The sequence below is a fragment of the Arvicanthis niloticus genome, chromosome 2 (genome assembly GCF_011762505.2).
Source record: "Arvicanthis niloticus isolate mArvNil1 chromosome 2, mArvNil1.pat.X, whole genome shotgun sequence".
In the NCBI taxonomy this organism is placed as follows: domain Eukaryota; kingdom Metazoa; phylum Chordata; class Mammalia; order Rodentia; family Muridae; genus Arvicanthis; species Arvicanthis niloticus.
Genome location: NC_047659.1, coordinates 114086975 through 114106461, shown reverse-complemented (window position 1 = coordinate 114106461; position 19487 = coordinate 114086975).

Sequence of the window (19487 nt, the reverse complement as noted above, 5' to 3'; positions counted from 1 at the left end):
ATAGGGGCAGCAAAGCTGGGTAGCAGAAGGCTGCCTCTGCAACGTGGCATCCTGAGCCTGCTGCCAACAGCTGGCCAGCGGGCCTCCCTTGGGCTTTTCTCCAGCTCGGACTTGCCAGTTAAAGTCCGGGTGTTCTATAACCAGGTGGATTTAAACGTCTAACAGCATTGCCAAGCTATTAGGCACACCCTGAGAGCGAGTCCCTGTGGCCAGGTCTTGCCTGAAGGCTCAGCATCCAGCCACCTGCCACCCGCCCTTCCAGGGAGCCAGTTAGCTCAGCTCTGTCGCTTTGCAGCTGGAGAGGCAGCTCCAGGGAGTCGGGAGTCACTGCTCTTGAGTTTCCTTTGTGCAAAGGTAGGGTGCTGGGGTGGCATTTCCATGAGGGCCAGGACAGGGTGTGTCAGTGACAGCAGCCTTCCCAGCAGAGAGCTGATAGAATACCCAGAAGCTGCAAAAACGACTAGTCAGGCTATGTTAGCACAGCAGCGCATAGGTTTTGGAATCGCCAGTCCTGTTACTTGCTAGCTTGGTAGAGGATTTAACCTCTTTAAAATGGGGACAATGATTTTCTGTACCTTTCTCAGAGTGTTTGGAAGGTTATAGCTAATATCCACAAGCATTTGACCCAGTCGAGATGTTAGTTTAAGGATTTTAACTGTGCTCACTCATGGGGACTTACTGAGCCAGGTGCTCCCGTTCTGTGGCTGGGAAAAGCTGTACTCAGCTAAGTAACTTTCCCAAGGCTGCCCAGCTGGTAGCTGGGGCAAAGCCAGGCTTCAAGATGGCTCTGAGCCAAGCCCTGAAGTAGATTTCACTGGCTGCCTCGGATAGGTACAAAGCCTGGTACTGTGCCTGGCATATATATGGTCGATGCTCAGTTAAAGGTCGCCATTTGACAGGCAAGTGAAGGGTGAAATACAATGTTTTGCTCTTCTTCAGGAACTGAAATGCAGGGGAAGGAATGTGGGCATGGGTAGATAGAGGAAGCTCCCACCTTAGAATCTTCTCGAAGCCTTTTGCTAACAGAGAAGCCGGAATTCCAGCACAGTTAACATTTGCTGTAGCCAGACGGTGGTGGCGCGTGTCTTTAACCCCAGCAGAGGCAGGCTGATTTCTGAGTTTGAGGCCAGCCTGGTCTGCAGAACAAGTAGCCAGGGCTACACAGAGAAACCCTGTCTTGAAAAAGAAATTGCTGTGAAGGTTGCTGACATACGACCTTCCCTTATGAGGAGACATTATGTTAGAGGAGCCATACAGCATGCTTGCGGCCTAAGCCATATGACCTTATGTTCTCCAGCCTCACCGACTGCATCAGACTTACAGTACAGACACCTTAACTCACCCTGCAAACCTTGTGACCCAGGGTCTTACTTTGTCAACTGTGACCCCATCCAGTGCACAGGAGTCACCTCAGGATCTCTCAGTCAGGTTCCTTAGCAGCTCTTGAAGTACAACTTCGGAACCTCCCCAAACCAGTACTTATGGCTGCTGTAGGATATTGACTGTGATTCCCTCTTTGAGAAGTCCACACCCATGCTCTTGGATTCATCTTATTTTCTTCCAAGTGCCTCTCTTCCTATTTGCACTTGTGCTTAAGATCTGTATTAAGAATGTCTCTCCACAAACAACTGATTCACACTGTCTCCTCTTGGAAGTCTTTTCTGTGGCAAAGAATCAGATTGTACCAGAGTGGAGGTCCCTAAAAGAGATAAGGGAACTTCTCAGGCTGGGGGTGGGGGTGGGGCAGCACTGGGCTCCCTCTGCTGACAAAGTGTCAGTTTTGTTTTCATTCATTCATTCATTTATTCATTCATCTACCCGTTCATTCATATGCATCCAATAGCTGCCCTACCATTTGCCTAGCTCACAGGTTAAGGGAACAAATGGCTTTGGGTCCATCACGATCCTTGAAGCCCACTCAAAGGCTTTCAGATGAACTTAAGGGATAAAGGCTCTTCTACAGGGAACCTCCTAGGATACCTGTCACAGAAGGCACCATGACGCTTGCTGACAACAAGCGGTTGTCAGTAACACCCACCCTTCACTAACACTCTTCTCAATGAGCCTACAGTCACAATAATATGTTGCTGCAAAGAAGTCCCTTCATGTCCCCAGCCCTGCCATTTACCAGTTTCCCTCTACAGACAGCTGGGCAGCTGGGCCCACTCTGCTAAAGGACAGTGCCAGGTTTTACAGCCTCCAACTATTTCCATGGTCACCTCACCAGGCTGCTTTCCTCATCTGATCTTTGGTGGCCCTCAACATCATACCTAACTCACCTTTCCTCCAAGACCCTCCCATGACCCCAGTCTAAGGTGTAACTGTTAGTGTCTGTGATAGGTTATATATTCTTGGCCTAGGGAGTGGCACTGTTGGAAGGTGTGGCCTTGTTGAAGTAGGTGTGACCTTGTGGGTGTGGGCTTTAATACCCTTGTCCTAGATGCCTGGAAGCCAGGATTCCTCTAGCAGCCTTCAGATGAAGATGTAGAACTCTCTGCTCCTCCTGCAGCATGCCTGCCTGGATGCTGCCATGTTCCTGCCTTGATTATAATGAACCTGTAACCCAATTAAATGTTGTCCTTATAAGAGTTGTCTTGGTCATGGTATCTGTTCACAGCAGTAAAACTTAATTAAGACAGTGTCTCTTCCCCCTATGTAATCATCTCACACAAAACTATCAGGAAACACTCACAAAAGGCTTTCTAACGTACACACACACACACACACACACCCCCACCCACACACACACGCGCGCGCGCGCGCGCGCGCGCGCGCGCGCAGAGGCTGCTGAATGTCTCCCCCCCACCTCCCCCAGTGAATTCCTCCAGACTAGCTCTGCCTTCACTGACTTTGGCAACACTGTGACAGAAAAGCTGTAACAGTGCAAATGGTTTACAATCATAGACACACAAATTGTGTCCAGTGAAACGTTGTCCTTGCTATTGCCCTTTTGCTATACTTTTGCATCTAATGGAAGTTCATCTCAGCTCTCTCACAACCCACAGGTGTTCGGCTCTTAGTCTTTTCCTTTGAACCAGTTAGAATATTTTCATATGTTCTCTTATTAGCTAATGGAGTGAATGAAATCTTCACATTTTAAGAGGATATAATTGCACATTTTTCCCCAGTTGCTCTGGAATGCTATTTATTTATTTATTTATTTATTTATTTATTTATTTATTTATTTATTGCTTGCATATGAGTAACTGTCGTTGTCTTCAGACACACCAGAAGAGGGCATCAGATCCCATTACAGATGGTTGTGAGCCACCATGTGGTGGCTGTGGTGGCTGGGACTTGAACTCAGGTCCCCTGGAAGAGTAGTCAGTGCTTCTAACCATTGAACCATTTCTCTAGCCCACTATTTAATTCTTGAGCTTTTTTTTTTTTTTTTTTTTTTTTTTTTTTTTTAATCTAATTTGGGGACTAGAAGACGCCTCCGTAGTTAAGAGCACTTGACTTTGATTTTGAGCACCAACATTGCAGCACAAAACCTACCAGGTCCAAGGGATCTGATGAACATACATGTACACAAACACACATATACATATGAAAATAACTACATAAATGATTTTTTTAGATGCTGATTCAGCATACAATATCAGTCAGTGTTGGGAGAACAAGCAACAGAAATGCACTTTGGGCTCACTTGTCACAATATGGAGGTTCAGAGGGCAGCTTGCAGGAGTTGGTTCTCTCCTTCCTCCAAGTTGGTCCTTGACTAAACTGTCAGGCTTATGGACAAGCATCTCTTACACGGAGCCATAAAACTAGCTGCAAATGATCACAGTCTCGACTTATGAGTTGGCACGTGTCTGACAATGCTCATGAAATGACAGAGTAGGTCTTGGCCATTGTCAGTGGGAGGGAAGTCATGGGCTAACTTAAAACAGAGCCTCTTAAGGCGTGTTCGGCTGTGGGACCATTTTTCCAGTATCCTAGGCTGTAGCCCTCTTTTCTGATATGCCCTTTACTGGCCAGAGCTGGGATGCACAGCTTTCTGAGGGATTGTTTGTACAGTTGAAACCTTGCCTTTGAGATCTCTCTAGCAATTGTGGCTATGGAGAGATTTGAGCTCAAGGCCAAGGGCATCGTTCTGACAGGTTCTGGAGACCCACGTGCACTCCTTGAATGGCCCAGCTTTGTCTGAGGATTCAGCAGCCCACGGCTCCATCATATCCCCTCTCAGGGTTCTATGAGGGAGAACTGGGTATCTTCCCTTTGCTGACCTCCATTTTTCCCAGCCTGCTTTCTCCTCTTACCACTCCTCTGCCACGGTTTCCACAAGGCAGGGAGCCTGCTCCTGGGACCCAGGACCCAAGTGTAGTTGTTGGGCCTTCATCTGCTCCTTCCCTGGTGCAGGAAGAGGGTCTCATTCTGAGGAGGGCTCCAGTGGGGTGGATGAGGGGTTTCTGGTGAAATGATGGATGAGGCTGTGTGGTCTTCCCCTGAAATACCCTTATAGTTGCAGGAGTACCTTAGAAAAGCAAGAAGCTGCATGCCTTTGTTTATCACTTCTGGATATCCAGGCTTCTCCAACTCCAGAGGGAGCCAGTTCGTGTTGTTACTCCTCAGTATAAGCTGACTGGAAACAGAAGAGTAAAGGAAGGAGTGATCTGAGGAGGGACAGGACCCCCATTGTGAGGGATCCTCTGGCTGTCAACTTGACTACATCTGGGATCAACTAAAACCCAAGTAGCTTGGCATACCTGTGGAGGAATTTTCAGATCTTTTGAGGCAGGATATCCCTCCCTACATCTGAATCATTTGCAGTCAGAAGGCCTACTCTAAACGTGGGCCACACCTTCTGTGGCAGCCCACGTAAGAGGACATGGAAAAAGGATGGTTTGCTTTTTGCCTGCTTATCCTTTCTCTTGCTGGCAAGTTCATCTGTGCTACCGCTGCTGAGGCTTTTTTTTTTTTTTTTTTTTTTTTTTTTTTTGCTGGTGCTAGAACCTACTTCTTTGGGATTCCGATGTAGAGTGAAGACCTGCTGAGACATTCAGCCTTGTAGAAGGAACAACTACTATATTCTTTCCTTGGGGAGACAGCCCATTGTCGGACTAGTCAGACCACAGCCTGTAAACTCCTCTAATAAAGCACACAACTCTCTGTCTCTGTCTCTCTATCTCTCTCTTTCTCTCTCTCTCAGTTCTGTTCTTCTAGAAAACCCTGATTAGTACAATCATCCATTCTAACTAGAGTGTGACATGCTATATCCTTCCTAATTCATATCTGTTCTCTGGACTAGTTCTGATTTACAGATGGTGAAACTGAAGGCAGAGCTCAGCCCTGCCTGACTTCCAAGCTTGCAGCTCTCTGCAGAGACTACCCTGCCCTCATGGCTCTCCCCATGATTACCTCCAGATCCTCAGTTCGATTCTGCCTCTCCCATGATTACCTCCAGACCTGCAGTCCTGCTAGTCAGCATCTCCTTACAGATGAGATAGCCTGGTTACTGAGACAGTAAAGCAAGGAGGAGGTGAGACTTCTATTCTGTCTTGTTTAAAACCCTTGCAGCCGTTGGCTTGCTCGTTCGAAATGATCTAGGGTGTGGTGTTTGGAAGAGGACCCAGACGTCTGGCAGAAACTTTTCATCTCTGGAATGAGAGGAACCTCCAGACCTCCAGCTGCAATGGCAGGGTTGCCCTTGACTCTGTCGCTCAGGAAGCCTGGCTCCCTAGCCATCTGGGCTCTGCTCTCCTGAGCGTTCCTACCAGTGGTAGCCAAGAGACTACCTGGGCTGGAGTTTAGGGTAAGGGGGAGGGTCTGCCAGCCCGGAGGACCCCGTAACAGGTAAGGACTGAGGGATGCTGGGAGAACCTGGCAGTCAGTGTCGGCTTTGATATGTTAATAAGCATCTTGGTTTGCCATTTGTTCCAGGTTTAAGACCTAACAAATACCTTCTCTTCACTCTTTCCCACATCCATGACTTTTGGGTTTGCTTTATGATTTAGTTTAACCGGGGCCATCTGTGTGACCACTGAATTGGACTGGGTTGGAAGTATCCATTGGAATCTGGTGAGGTTACTATTAGGTACACAAGTGGAGGCAATTACTCTCCTCCCTGAATCTATCAGTAGCAAATAGTTCATCAATGAAGGGTACTCACCCCACCCCCCACCCCTTCTCCATCCATGCTTGACTGTCAGCCTTTTGTTTTGACCAACAAAGTGTTTGGAAAAGCCATATTACCCAAAACAGCCCCTATGGGGGTAACTTGGCCATCTGAGGTTGATGGAAGTACTGTGGTTTGAATGTGTCCCTTCCCACATCCTGTTGAAACTTCATCTCCACCACGTGCCCTGTGCTTGAAGTAAGAGGTGGGACCGCTCCTCCTTCGTGGATGCTTGCCTTGGGTTAATGGGAACTAGCTCAGGCTCTTCTTTGCCCTTCACTTTCCTGCCCCATGAGAACACAGTGGTCCTCCCTTCTGGAGGATGCAGCAACCAGACAACATTGTGGAAGCAGAGAGATGAGGCCCTCTCCTGACGCTGAACCCGCAGCACCTTGCTCTGGGACATCCATCTGATAGGGAAGTAAATTTAAATTCTTTATAAACCATCCACTCAGTGGTCATTTGTCACATTTATATTGGTACATGAGGTTAGAACACTGAATTCCGATTTGGAGCAGATTTCAGAAGGTGTGGCTTGAAAGGATGGCTCTGTGAAGTGAGCAAGTCCTTTAAGGACACCTAAGCGAGCCACAGCAAGTGATTGCATTATGGAGATCACGTGTGGGCCCCTCCATGAGGAATGGAGCAACCAGCTGCCCTAATGTTATGCAAATAGGTGCTTGAGACTTGGGATAAAAATTCCAGCAAACGCATCCTACAGATTTTGAAAGTGCTGATCACGGAGAATAGAGACAAGAGGGAGGGAAACGTGCTGGTGGGGAGAGGTACAGGGACTCCAACGGTGGCTCTGCCAGTGCCATCAATATCACCGATGACCCTAGGACCACAGACATAGCTAGAAAATGGGAATAAAATTGAATTATGGAATGGGGGGGGGGCAAAGAAAGTAACATCTCTAAATTAACATATCCCTAGGATAATGTCATTATAAGTATGTGGGGGCAAATGCAAAGCTTATAAATAGGTATCTAGCAACCTCATACACTTTAAAAAAGATTATGTATTCAGCCAGAGCCCTGGGCTCCTCCCTGTGGCGATGCAGGGAGCCATCCCATTTGGGGTTGTCTTACATGTGGGTGCTGCAGCAGGTGTTCTTGGTGTCTTTCTGGAACCCTCATTTCCAACTGCTAGTGTTTGTCACTTTGCCCCAGGGCTTCCTCCAGCTGCCCACATTGGGGACATCCATTTGGAAATGCCAGGGAGACACCCCAGGGCTACGATATGCAGCCGTAGCTCCACCATCTGTGGATAGGCCTGTGCTGGTGTCTACTCCCCAGGACTGAAGCCCCAGTTGTAACCTACTCAGTTCCTCACCGAGTCAGCTGCTGTGGCCTCTCTGTCTCCCTTCCTAGGATTCTCAGGATTTCCTCCAAATAAAGGGAATTGACTCCAATCCTGGGCTGGGTCTATTTCTGGGGACACTCTGTGACAAGATCTGCATGCCATTTTGATAAAGACCAAAAATGTGGCCTTGTCCTCTATGTCCCTAGGACTTGTGGGACTCAGGTGGGGTCTGGTCAGCTATGGTACTCTGGTTATTTGTCTCAAAGAAATCTCAAAATGATAACTCTCATTCTCTCTCTCTCTCTCTCTCTCTCTCTCTCTCTCTCTCTCTCTCTCTTTCTTCCCTTTTTCCTCCTTCCTTTCCTCCCTCCTTCCATTCCCTCTCTCTTTCTCTCTCCCACCCTCCTTCCTTTCCCCCTGCCCTCTCTCTAATTATATGCTTGAGCAGCTAAGCCAAAAATTGGTCCATCCAGAGCAATTAAAAGCTTCCTTTGCCAGACCTTGGGGATTTCTATCTGATCAATGAGAAACCCCACAGCTGGAAAACAGCCGAAACCAAGAGCAGAGTAATCACCTTTCAGCTTCGCAGAAGAGCCAGGCACCAAGAAAGCCTGTTCCTAAAAGATGGAGGACTTCTTACTTTTGTAAGAAGTCCAGCCTTTTTGCCTCTAGACTAGTTCTGTGAAAGTTTGTGTGCAGCTCCACTTACTAGCTCATGAACCCCAATAAGGTGTATTTTTTTAAAAATTATATTTATGGTTAATAGTGAAATGAAAGCATTGGGAAGCATATAGTATACAGTAACAGTGTTCTAGCTAAGAACGCCACGTATATTATTTCAGTTGACTCAGTGATCCGGGAAGATCTCTGTATCACTGTGGTAGTGACTCAGGCTCAGTCAGGTAAAGTACTTGGTTTGAGATCACACCGCTAGGAAGTAGATTACACACCCAGGCTGTCTGGTTTTGAAGTCTGGGTTTGTAACAGTCTGGCTTTTCCCACTAGGAGGAAAGTGGGTATCAGCGTCTGTCTTAGCCAGCGTCCTGTAGAGGGATGGAAGTGATGGAATGAACATCGCCTTAACTAGGGTTTCTTTTGTTGTGATAAAACATTATGACCAAAAGCAACTGGGGAGGAAAGGCTTTATTTTATCTTATAGCTTGATAGCTTGTAGTCCTTCATCTAGGGAAGTTTAGGCAGGAACTCAAGGTAGGGACCTGGAGGCAGAAACTGACACCGAAGCCATGGAGGAATGTTGCTCACTGGCTTGCTCAGCCTGCTTCCTTACACAGCTCAGAATCACAAGCTCAGGGGTGGTATCATCCACACTGCACTGGACTCTGCCACTAATCACTGGTTAAGAAAATGCATTACAGATTTGCCTACAGGAAAATCTCATGCAGGTATTTTCTCAGTTGAGAGTCCCCTCTTCCCAACTGATGTAAGTTTGTGTTAAATTGACAAAACACTTACGAAGACAATTTTGTATTACAAAATAGTGGGTTTACGTGGTCTTGTCTTAGGTAGTCCACGATGCCTGTTTGTACACTGGAGAGGCTGAGAGCCCAGAAGCTGTTCAGTTCACAAGGTTGAAGGCCTCAGCAATTCCAACATGGTGCTGAAGCCTGAGGATTTCTGAAGAGGCACTGGTCTTCTGTCTACATTGAAAGGCCACAGGAGTTGGCCAGTGAAGGTCAATGGCAACAAAGAGAGGACACATTTGTAAGCCTGGAGCAAAAGTGCACAGGAAAAAGCCACGCTCTCTTTCCTCTGACCTTTTTTATTTCTGAACTTCCACTGCAAGGCACTGCCTACTCTGGGGGAGCCTCCCTGACCGATTAAGTCTTTCAGGAAATACCCTCTCAAACAGCCCAGAGGCTGACTGGTAGTTGATTCTAGGTCAAGTGAGGTTGACAACCAAGATTAACTCTCAAGATCTCTCTGCCCGACTTCCTTGCCTTCATTCTAAACTCAGGCTCTAAGAAGTCAATTCTCATGTCCTTCCTCCTTCCCACCCTCATTGGTGGAGAGTTTCTGCAGGTTCCCAATGACCAGCACAGTCACCACAATGATGGGTCCCTTAGGAGACACCCAGGGAGAGATGTTCCTCTGTGTGTGTGTGTGTGTGTGTGTGTGTGTGTGTGTGTATGAAGCAATCCCTTTTCTTCTGCAGATGTGACCACAATGGGAACAGCTGAACAGCAGCTTCTCAGGTGAATGGAGAAAACACATATCTTAGGTGAATCAGCTCCAAGAAACAAGTGCCAAGAGACTCAGGGGAGCCAGGATCCAGAGAGTGAATGCAGGTTGAGGACAGTCTGTGAGGATAGCCTGGGGTGCTGTAGAGGTTAGAGCTATGCTGGCTATTGCTCACTGTGTGACTTTGGCCACTTCAAACCTCTGCTCCACTTCCTTGTCTGTGAATTGGCCCCAATGGCTTAGGGAAGCTGAGAAGCTCCTATCTTACTTAGAGATCTGTGAACCACGCCCCTGGCAGGAATGTGGTCCCCGCTGTCCTTTGCTCTGCATCTGACCCCTTCCTCCACACCCTTAGTCCTTTGGCACTTGAGATAGCCCATTTGAGTGGCTGTGTGTCTACTTGAGGATCCAGCTGGACCACACATCTGTGAGGACAGTGAATGGGGGACCTTTTTGTGTCTGCATTTTCACAGACAGATGGATCACAGTATTTCCCAACCAGGGCTGACCTTGCTGTCTTCCCTCAAGACATCTGGAGATGGTAGCTCTTCTGGGGCTGGAAGAACTGAGAGTTCCACCTCTTGCTCCAAAGGCAGCTAGAAGAAGACTGGCTTCCAGGCAGCTACGGTGAGGGTCTTAAAGCCCATGCCCACAATGACACACTTCCTCCAACAAGGCCAAACCCACTCCAATAAGGCCACACCCACTCCAACAAGGCCACACTTCTTAATAGTACCATTCCCGGGTCAAGCATATACAAAGAAAGCATCACATGTTTATGGGCATGCCTCTGAGGGAAAATATTGGGTTAACTGAGGTGGGAAGACCCACCCTAAACACTGGGGTGCCTTTCCTCTTTAGATGCTAGGATCACCCCTCAGTTGTGACAGATGTTGCTATATGTGCCCTAGGGAACAGTGGGGTCCTAGTTAGAAACTGTTACTCTAGATATATCCTTACATATCCATGCACACGTGTAGACGATAGTAAAAATTTCCAAGTTCTATTGTTTTTGTGTGAGTGTGTGTGATGTGTACAGGAAGTGCATGTGTGTTACAGTGCAAAGTGGGAATCAGAGGACAGCTTCCAGGAGTCAGTTCTTTTCTTCCACTGTGGATGCTGGGGATGGAACTCAGGTTATCAGTCTTGGGCCACAGGTGCTTTAACAGCCATCTACCTGGCCTTGAAAAATGCTTTTTAAAATGATTTTTTTTTTTTTTTAGCACATATCCAGTCTATATTTTCTATTCATTAGGGAACTCTTTGTTAGTTTCTGTAACCAGACAGAGAAAAGTAAGACCCTATTATTTAACACAGTGAATTATTTGGGGAAAGCACATGGGAAAGTATATGGGGAAAGTGTATTTCTTGACAAACATGGCTGCTACTTTCCGTACAATGCCAACTCAATACTGTAAACTGGTAGAGTATTTTCCGAAGCTACATAAATACTTCTTGAAAGAATGGATAACAGAGAGTACGCTGTTTAAATGCCCTGAAGGAACAGGTTACATATTGCACAACATGAATGATATCAGATATGAAATAACTTTCCCTTGGTTTCTACTTGCTAGCTGTACTTTAAGAGAGTCCACAACATTGTCCTCCCTCAGCCTCTCTATCTCCATTGACAAAGGCTGGAGATGTGGGAGCCGTTGGATCCCAGATGCCCCAGGACTCCACACGCAGAAGCACAGGCTGGCCAGGGTAATGAGCGTGGGGTGCTGCCTGACTGGTGGCAGTCTCTCAGCTTCATTCCCTCCACCAGGACTGATGGCGCAGCCAGGCCTCAGGGATGTGTCTGGCATATCCCAGGGCCCCACCCACATCTGTCCAGGTCTGTCAACACCTGGCTTTTGTGACAGGTGGCGGCCTTGGTTCTGGAGAAAGTGCCTTTTCCAAGAAGGTGAGGGCATGACTCCAGTGTGGGTGATCAGCCCAAAGTCCATTCTGGCTGATTCTGGGCAGCCTGCCCAGTTCCTTCTTGGAGTGCAACTGACCTGGCATGCCCTCTGGATTTGATTTTCTGTTTCCTGGAGGGGCATAGTTGGCTGCTGGGCAGGTGGCCTGTGCCAGCCATAATTAGGGTCCACTTATGGTGGACACTCTACTTGTGGAGGGCCTGCTAACTATTACTTCCTCTGGATCCAAGGTACAGTGAATCTGTACAGCAGGTAGAGGGGGCAGGCCGGAGAAAAAGGAGCCTGAGGATAAGACCACGGAGAGTGCTGAGTATTAGAAGAAGGTTCATTTGAAACTGGGGCGAGGCCTCGGTTCCTCTCCATGTGTGTGTCTTTGGGATTACAAGATCCCACCAATGATCATTGCAGCAGTGGCATAAGCAATTAAATGAAATATTATATGACTGAGGATCTCAGCCCCTTTATGTTTTGTTTTTGTTTTTTTTTTTCCCCGAGACAGGGTTTTTCTGTGTAGTCCTGGCTGTCCTGGAACTCACTTGGTAGACCGGGCTGGCCTTGAACTCAGAAATTCGCCCTTTTATGTGTTTTATGTTCTGTTTATATGGCTCTTAACAGTTTTACTTTTGGGAGATGGGGTCTCACTATGTAGCCCTACTTGGCCTGAGACTGTCTAGGTAGTCCAGGCTAACCTCAAACTCTTAGCGATCCTCCTGCCTTTGCCTCCTGAACGCCGGGGTTAAAGGCATGAGCCACGTGGCTCTGGCTCTGTGTGGTGGATTTAAGAAAACCAGTATTGTTACATGGTGGCTCTGGGCTTCAGTGGCATATTTCCTAAGAGAAGGACCTTTCAGGAAGTGCCTGACACAATCCAACCACTGGGATCTGGTGTGTATACTAGACTCTTACCTGCTGAGGGGGTGGTAGAACTCTGCCCACATTCAGGGTGAAGGGACACAGACTGCACTTCTCAGTGAGGCTCTTATCTGATTGTATAAAAGGAGGGAGAAGGGGCTACTGGGGCCATTTGAGACAGCATCATCTGCTACAAGCTGTAATGGATGAAGACAGAATGAAAGCCCAGGGAGAATGTGTTTTTCTTCTGTCTAGGAGCCCAGAAAGCTCTAACTCCCACTGACATTCCCTTCAAAGTTTCAGGTTTGGGGTAAGTTCAGGGGAGCCAGACACAGCCTCTGTCTCTTCTGCCCCCACTGTGTCTCTCTGTTGGTACTGTTGGCTCAAGTGAGAGAAGAAAATATAGCAGCTCTCTTCTATCTGCAGTTTCAGTTTCTGCTGTTTCAGGGTGGTCCACTGTGGTCCCAAAGCATTACATAGAAAACTCCAGAATAAACAATTCAGAAGTTTAAAGTTGCATGTTGCTCTGATGAAATCCTCCAGCTCCTGCTCCACCCCACCTGGAATGTAAACACCTCTTCGCTCAATGGATCCGTGCTGTGTGCACTGCCCACACGTTAGCCACTCTGGCTGACTTGCCTATCAGATTCCCTGCTGCAGAACTGCAGCGCTGTGTGTCTTTACCTAACAACAGTTCTCAAGGGCAAGAGTTGTGATCTGGAGATTTTATTTCAGCATATTTTTATAATTGTTCTACTCTGTTATAATTTGTTGTTATCTCCCACTGTGCAGAGTTTATGAATAAACTTCATCAGAGGCACGTGTATGTGTGTGGGGAGAAACACGGTGAACAGGGATTGGCACTAGCAATATTTCAGACATCCACTGACAATCATGGACGGTGTCTGTGACAGGGGCAGCTGCTGTGTTTGGTATGTTTGCTGGGTTGCACTGCAGGACCAGAAACTTGTATCCATTCCAGAATCTCCTTTACCAGTCTCTGGTCCACCCTTCCTTCCTTACCACTAAATCTATTCTTGGCTCTTTGTTGAAGGAGCGATTGGCATTTTTGTGTGGCTTCTTGTGGATGGGGACACATCTGCTCCCCTGAGATGCTGTGGTCACTGTTGATTTCTAGTCACTTAATCCTGTCAGTTCATGTTGCACTAGCTTGGCCTCTCACTGGCACTGAGCAGGACCTGCCTTTCTCCCTGGATCTCTTCCGTTGGTACCCACACCTTTTCCTTTCTCCCAGAGGTATCCCTTCTCCTTGCTGCACATTCCTGATTCTCTTCTCTCTCACTTAACCCCGTGACCTCCTCTGTCCTTAGAAGTACCGACTGCACAATCCATTTCCGGTTCCCCTGCCTATCTCTCTCAAACTCTTCCTGCTGGATAGCCACTCTAGCTGATCATCACTTGGCTCAGGTCCACTGGACTGGGTCAACTCAACACAATTCCATGGTCCCCTGCTCCTCCCATCACTGAACAGCACCATCTTGCCTGGGAAGACAACAAAGCAGCTTATTGATGGGATGCAGTTCACATCAAGACACAATGGCGCTCTTTACAAAGTCACTCAAAAGTATGTATGGGATTTCAGAAGACTTGAATAGGCAAAGTGATCCTGGGAAAAAGAGTTGGAGGTGTTACAGTGTCTAGCTTCAAAGCCTACAGAAAAATAGCACAGTGCTGGAATGGAAACCAACACACAGTCCAATAGAATAGAGAAGCAGGAGACAGGTCTGCACATCCATAAACTCACTCACTGAAGAGTAAGCAGTCTGCTCAGTGACTGGTTCTAGGACTATTGGGGGTCCATAGGTGGAAGAAAGAAACTAGATTCTTATCTCTCATCATGGGCAAAGTAGCTCAAAATGGATTGAAAATGTAGAGCTCAGACTGGAAGCTATGAAACTACTGGAGGGAAGCATATGAGAGGCACTAAATGGTGTTGACCTGGGGTGGGGGTCGGGGTCGGGGGAATCAGGCATGTGGATGTGGCCTTAAAAGCACAACGAACAGAAGCCAAAGCAGAAAGGCAGGACTGCAGTAAATTGAAAGCTTTCCACCCAGCAAAGGGAACAGAGTCAGTTGCTAGAACAGAAGAAAATGTTTGCAAACCATTTTTATCTGACAAGGGATTAAGTTCCAGGATATATAAGGAACTCAAACTCACCAGCAAAAAACTTAATAATCCATTAAAAATAGGTGAATGAGCCAGGCATGGTGGCGCCCACCTCTAATCCCAGTACTCCAGAGGCAGAGGGTGCTCTGTGAGTTCCAGTCCAGTTTGGTCTACAGAGTGAATTCCAGACAGCCAGGGCTACACAAAGAAACCCACAAGGTAGAAGGAGAGAACTGACTCCTGCCAGCTGTCCTCTGACCTCCACTTGTGCTCTGTGGCGTGTTCCCTGTTACCTGCAATACACGTACTAAATCAAACTTTCCTTAAAAAACATTATGTGATCAATTACCTCATTCTTGGTTGTATGTCCAACGATATTGAACCCAGTATGTGGAGGAGACACATACATTCTTGTATGTATGGAAGCACTGTTCACACTTGCCAAGATATGGAATTAACCTAAGTATCCATCAGCAGGTGAGCAGATGAAGACAATGTAGCAGATATACATAGTAAATATTAACAAGACAGGAAAAGAATATAGTTCTGTCTGTCACTGGGCAGCAATAGAAATGGAACCAGACAATATTGTCTTGAATGAAATAAAACATGCACATAATGATGACATGTTCCCATTTATATATGAAAACTAAAAGTTTCTCTTTATTTTCATTTTTTTGTATTTATTTACTTATTTTGTATGTGTCTGTGGGTCACATGTGGTACATGTGTGGAGGAGATCAGAGGACAGCTTGGTGGAGTCAGTTCTCTCTCCCCACCACGAGGGTCCCAGATATCAAACTCAAGTTGTCAGGTTAATGGCAGGCACTTTACCCTCTGAACTATCTCACCAGCCCTAAGAACTGAAAACAGGGCCGGTGGGATAGCTCCTCCATACACTAAGTAAATAAAATGTAATTAAAAAATAGAGAACACAGCAGTGATTGCCAGGTGGTGGAGGAGACAGAGCAAGGCTGGCCAGCAGGTGCAGAGGGAGTAAAACCAGTGTTCAGAGTCCTGCGGCACACACAGGGGGCAATCACCCTGTTATCCACTACAAATCAGCTAGTTTGTTTTTGTTTCTTAAGATCTATTTATTTTATGTATGCGAGTACATTGTTGATCTCTTCAGACACATATCAGAGGAGGGCATCGGATGCCATTACAGGTGGTTGTGAGCCACCATGTGGTTGTTGGGAATTGAACTCAGGACCTTAACTACTCTTAACCACTGAGCCATCTCTCCAGCACCAGATTGGTCGTTTTAAAGAAGACAGTAGAGGGAACTTTTGAATGATCTCAACACACAGAATTAAGAATACACCTGGGGTGGTGAGTATCTTGGCTACTTTGATCTTCTATCTTTTGTAGCTGTATTGATATGGACATGAGTATGTGCAATCGCTGTGTTATCATTATATCCTTAAAATCCCATCAAGGCAGAAGAAGAGGTGGGCCCCCACTTACCTGTGTTTCTTTCTGCCGTGTTCTAATTGTGTAGTCCAAGCAAGTCTATTGTCCAACCATCTTTTTATTTTTAGATTAATTTGTTTTATGTGTATAAGGTTTCACCTGCATGTGTGCCTGTGTACCACCCTGGTGCTGGGAACCAAACCCAGGTCTCCTGCAAGAATAACAAGTGCCCTTAATCGCCAAGCCCCCTTTCCAGCACTCAGCCCATCTTCTGAAGTCAATTATGAACTCATTTGTTCGGCAAATGGTTATTGAGTGTGTTCTAGAACCAGGAACTGTTCTGGTAGCTTATGTTTTCAAAGGACAGAAAGACAATTGGCTGGAGAGAATGGAACACACTGCAGGGGGTGTGGTGTTAAGGACTAGAAGACAATAAGGCTGGGTGAGGACTGGGTCAGGGAGACAGGAAGAACTTTATTGTTTAGGTAAGAAGAGACCAAAAGAAAATGTAGGGTGCACTGGAGACGTTGAGTCTCTTCTTACCGTCTTACCATTGACCTACCTCTTGATTGTGGGTCAAATCTGTGGCTTGCTTCCAGAAAGGAGCAAGACTATGAGATCTCATCTTTCATATCATACGAGCATCCGTCTGGGAAGACTTTATAACTATTCCACTCTGCTGACAGAAGCTAACTGCTTGCTGCACTGACAGTTCCTAGTGAGAGGGTACTAGGCCAGGAGCTGTAGGTGGTCCTGGAGGCTAAAGGAAGCCTCCAGCCCCAAAGCCTGTCAGAAACTTAGAAAAGAAACTGAACCCGGCCAACAGCCTGAATCAACCTGGAAGCAGATTCCTCCCTGTTCAACTGACCACAGTCCCACAATACTTTGCACACCCAGAAGAGGCCCAAGCCCAGCTAGCCTCATAGAAATGGTGACACAGGGTATGTGTTGTTTCAAGCTCTGTGCTACACAGCAAGAGGAAAGAGGAAGTTCCTCTATCTATCTATCTATCTATCTATCTATCTATCTATCTTCTATCTTCTATCTATTCATTTGTTTATTTGTTTATTTATTTAATGTATATGGTTGTTTAAAAAGCTATTTTGAAATACTTACGTATTGTTTTGTTTTTGAGACATGGTCTCATTACGTAGACCTTTCTAGTATGGAGCTCTACTGGGCTGGCCTCAAACTCATAGAGATCCACTTGCTTTTGCTTCCTTAGTGCTGAGATTAAAGTCAGGCACCATTGAATCTTGTTAGGAAAAAGTTCTTTTCCGTCTCCCTCCCTTCCCTCCACTCTCCTTCTCTTCCCTCCCCTCTCTTCCTCCTCCCTTTCCAGGTGGTGAGGGAGGCTGGCCAGCAGGTGCAGTTATGAAACTTAGGTTGTCAGGCTTAGTGGCAGGTGCTACTTCCCTCCCCTCCCTTCTTCCTCTTCCCTTCCCTTCCTCTTTCTCTGTCTCTTTGTCTTTCTGTTTTTCTTTCTCTCCCTCTACCCCCTTCTCTCCCTCCCTGCTTCCCAGTACTGAGGATGGACCCCAGGGTTTTCCTAGCCAAGTGCTGGACAGCTGAGCCACACCCCCGGCTCTAGTCTTCTTATTCTTCTCTCCATTTCCCGGTTTGGTTCAGTGCTTGGCTTCTAACCATATCAGTATTCCCAACTTGGGATGGGATGTTCCTGGGTGTACGTTCACATCCCCATAATTTCTCTAAGATCATTTACTGAGGGATTAGGAGCCCCCACCCCCGCTCCAGGTTTATATTTTTTTCATCAGACCCAATGGATGGAGGCCCTGGTAGAGTTAAGACTGGTGGACACAGGCTGTCAGAGCTTGCCTTGAGCGGAAGCTGGTGAGCTAGAGTCCACTATAGGATGCTGGTTTTCCACCTTCAAGTTAGCTGTAGCTTGGCTGAGGCAAGCTCTACACTACCCACTGCATTTTTGCAAGCAAGATACTGTTTTGGCAGCCGTGAAAGCTTAGTGGGCAACCTGTGCTTTCACCAGGAGTGAGACGGATCCAGCCTGGGGAGGAGAGAACCATCAGGGTGAGGCAGGGCAGGAAAGCCCAGAGCTCATGAGCAGATTGCAGAGCTGGGGACAAAGGGCACAGCGGACACCTAGGAAGCTGGCTGATTCTGACTGTGCCTTTTAATAGCCAAGGTGCTGCATAACCATTTCCCCAGTAGGCTCCCCTGGGCCTTGGAGGATGTTTGGCAGTGCGTGGTTATTTTTAGCCCTCCAGCAACTGGAGCAGAGCACTCAGCAGGGCTGCCTTGATCTGGGCTCTGGGACACACTCAGTGGCTTTCAAAAAGGGGGCCAGGAACTCTGTAGGTCTGGTCCAGCTCCCTGCCTCACTCCTGGGCTCTTTTGGTGGGCAGGAAGAGGGGTTATCTGCAAGAAGGATGTCTGGTCCTCATGAGATGCCTGCCCAGGGTGTATATGGGAAAGGAGAGAGCATAAGAGCAGGCTCTTTCTGGGAGAAGATAAAAATGGGTACCAGACCACCGGGGTTCTATGGGCAAAGCAGAGAGCTCCAGGTCAAGAGTGTGGTGTGGAGAACCAGTGGACCCCAGGTATATATATTTCCTGGGTACCCAGGGAAAGACATTCAGGGACAGCTTGCTGCTGTTCATGAACCTGATGCTGTAACACTTACGGTTTGCAGTTAATAGATGAGCCTTGAACATTGATCTGACAAATATTTGCTTAGATCACTGACCTAGGGGACTTCCATGTCAACCCTTCCCCAGTGGCGACCTGAGAACTGGTCCCTTGATCCCCGAGGGGTCATGTCCGGAAGAGACCATTTCCCCATAGATGGCCCTACAGTTTCAGTCCCACCTGTGGGTGTAGGCTGGGGGATGGGGCAACCACCTGCAGAGATTCTTTATTTCAGTGTGGGTGTGGCCAGAAGCAGTCAACATGGTCACAGCTGTCTCCACAAGGTCCAGGCTGCCTGGATCCTGTTCCCACCCCAGCCATCTTGTCCACCCAAGCCTAAAGGAGAGAGAGGCCTTGTTTCTCAGAGAAAACAGTCAGAGGCCCAGGGAGGCGTTTCCCAGCACAAGTCTCCACATTCATTTTTACATTTGCATCTGTGTATATGAGTGCACAGATGCACACACACACATCACCATCATCATCACCACCACCACCACCACCATCACTATCATCACCATCACCACCACCACCATATCATCATCCCACCATAGTGCCATTTCTCCCAGGCTGTCTGTCACCCGGGATCCAATTTTGATTCAGCCACCATCTCCTCCTGAATTCTTGCAACTCTGATTCTTGCTTTGCTCCATTTTTTCTGGGTTGGAAAGTAGGAAAGATTAAGCAGCAGGGTCAAGCTCACACAGTACATGGGGGAGCTCAGGTCAAATCCAGATGCAAGCTATTTCCCCAAGACGGGAAGAGAAAGAAACCCAGGGAAACACATGTACTTGTTCTCTGAGATTCTGAGCAAGTGCTGATGGGAAGGGCTGGATAGAGCACAGAGCTGCACGCAGTGTCTGAACTGGCTTCTTGTGTACAGCGTGTC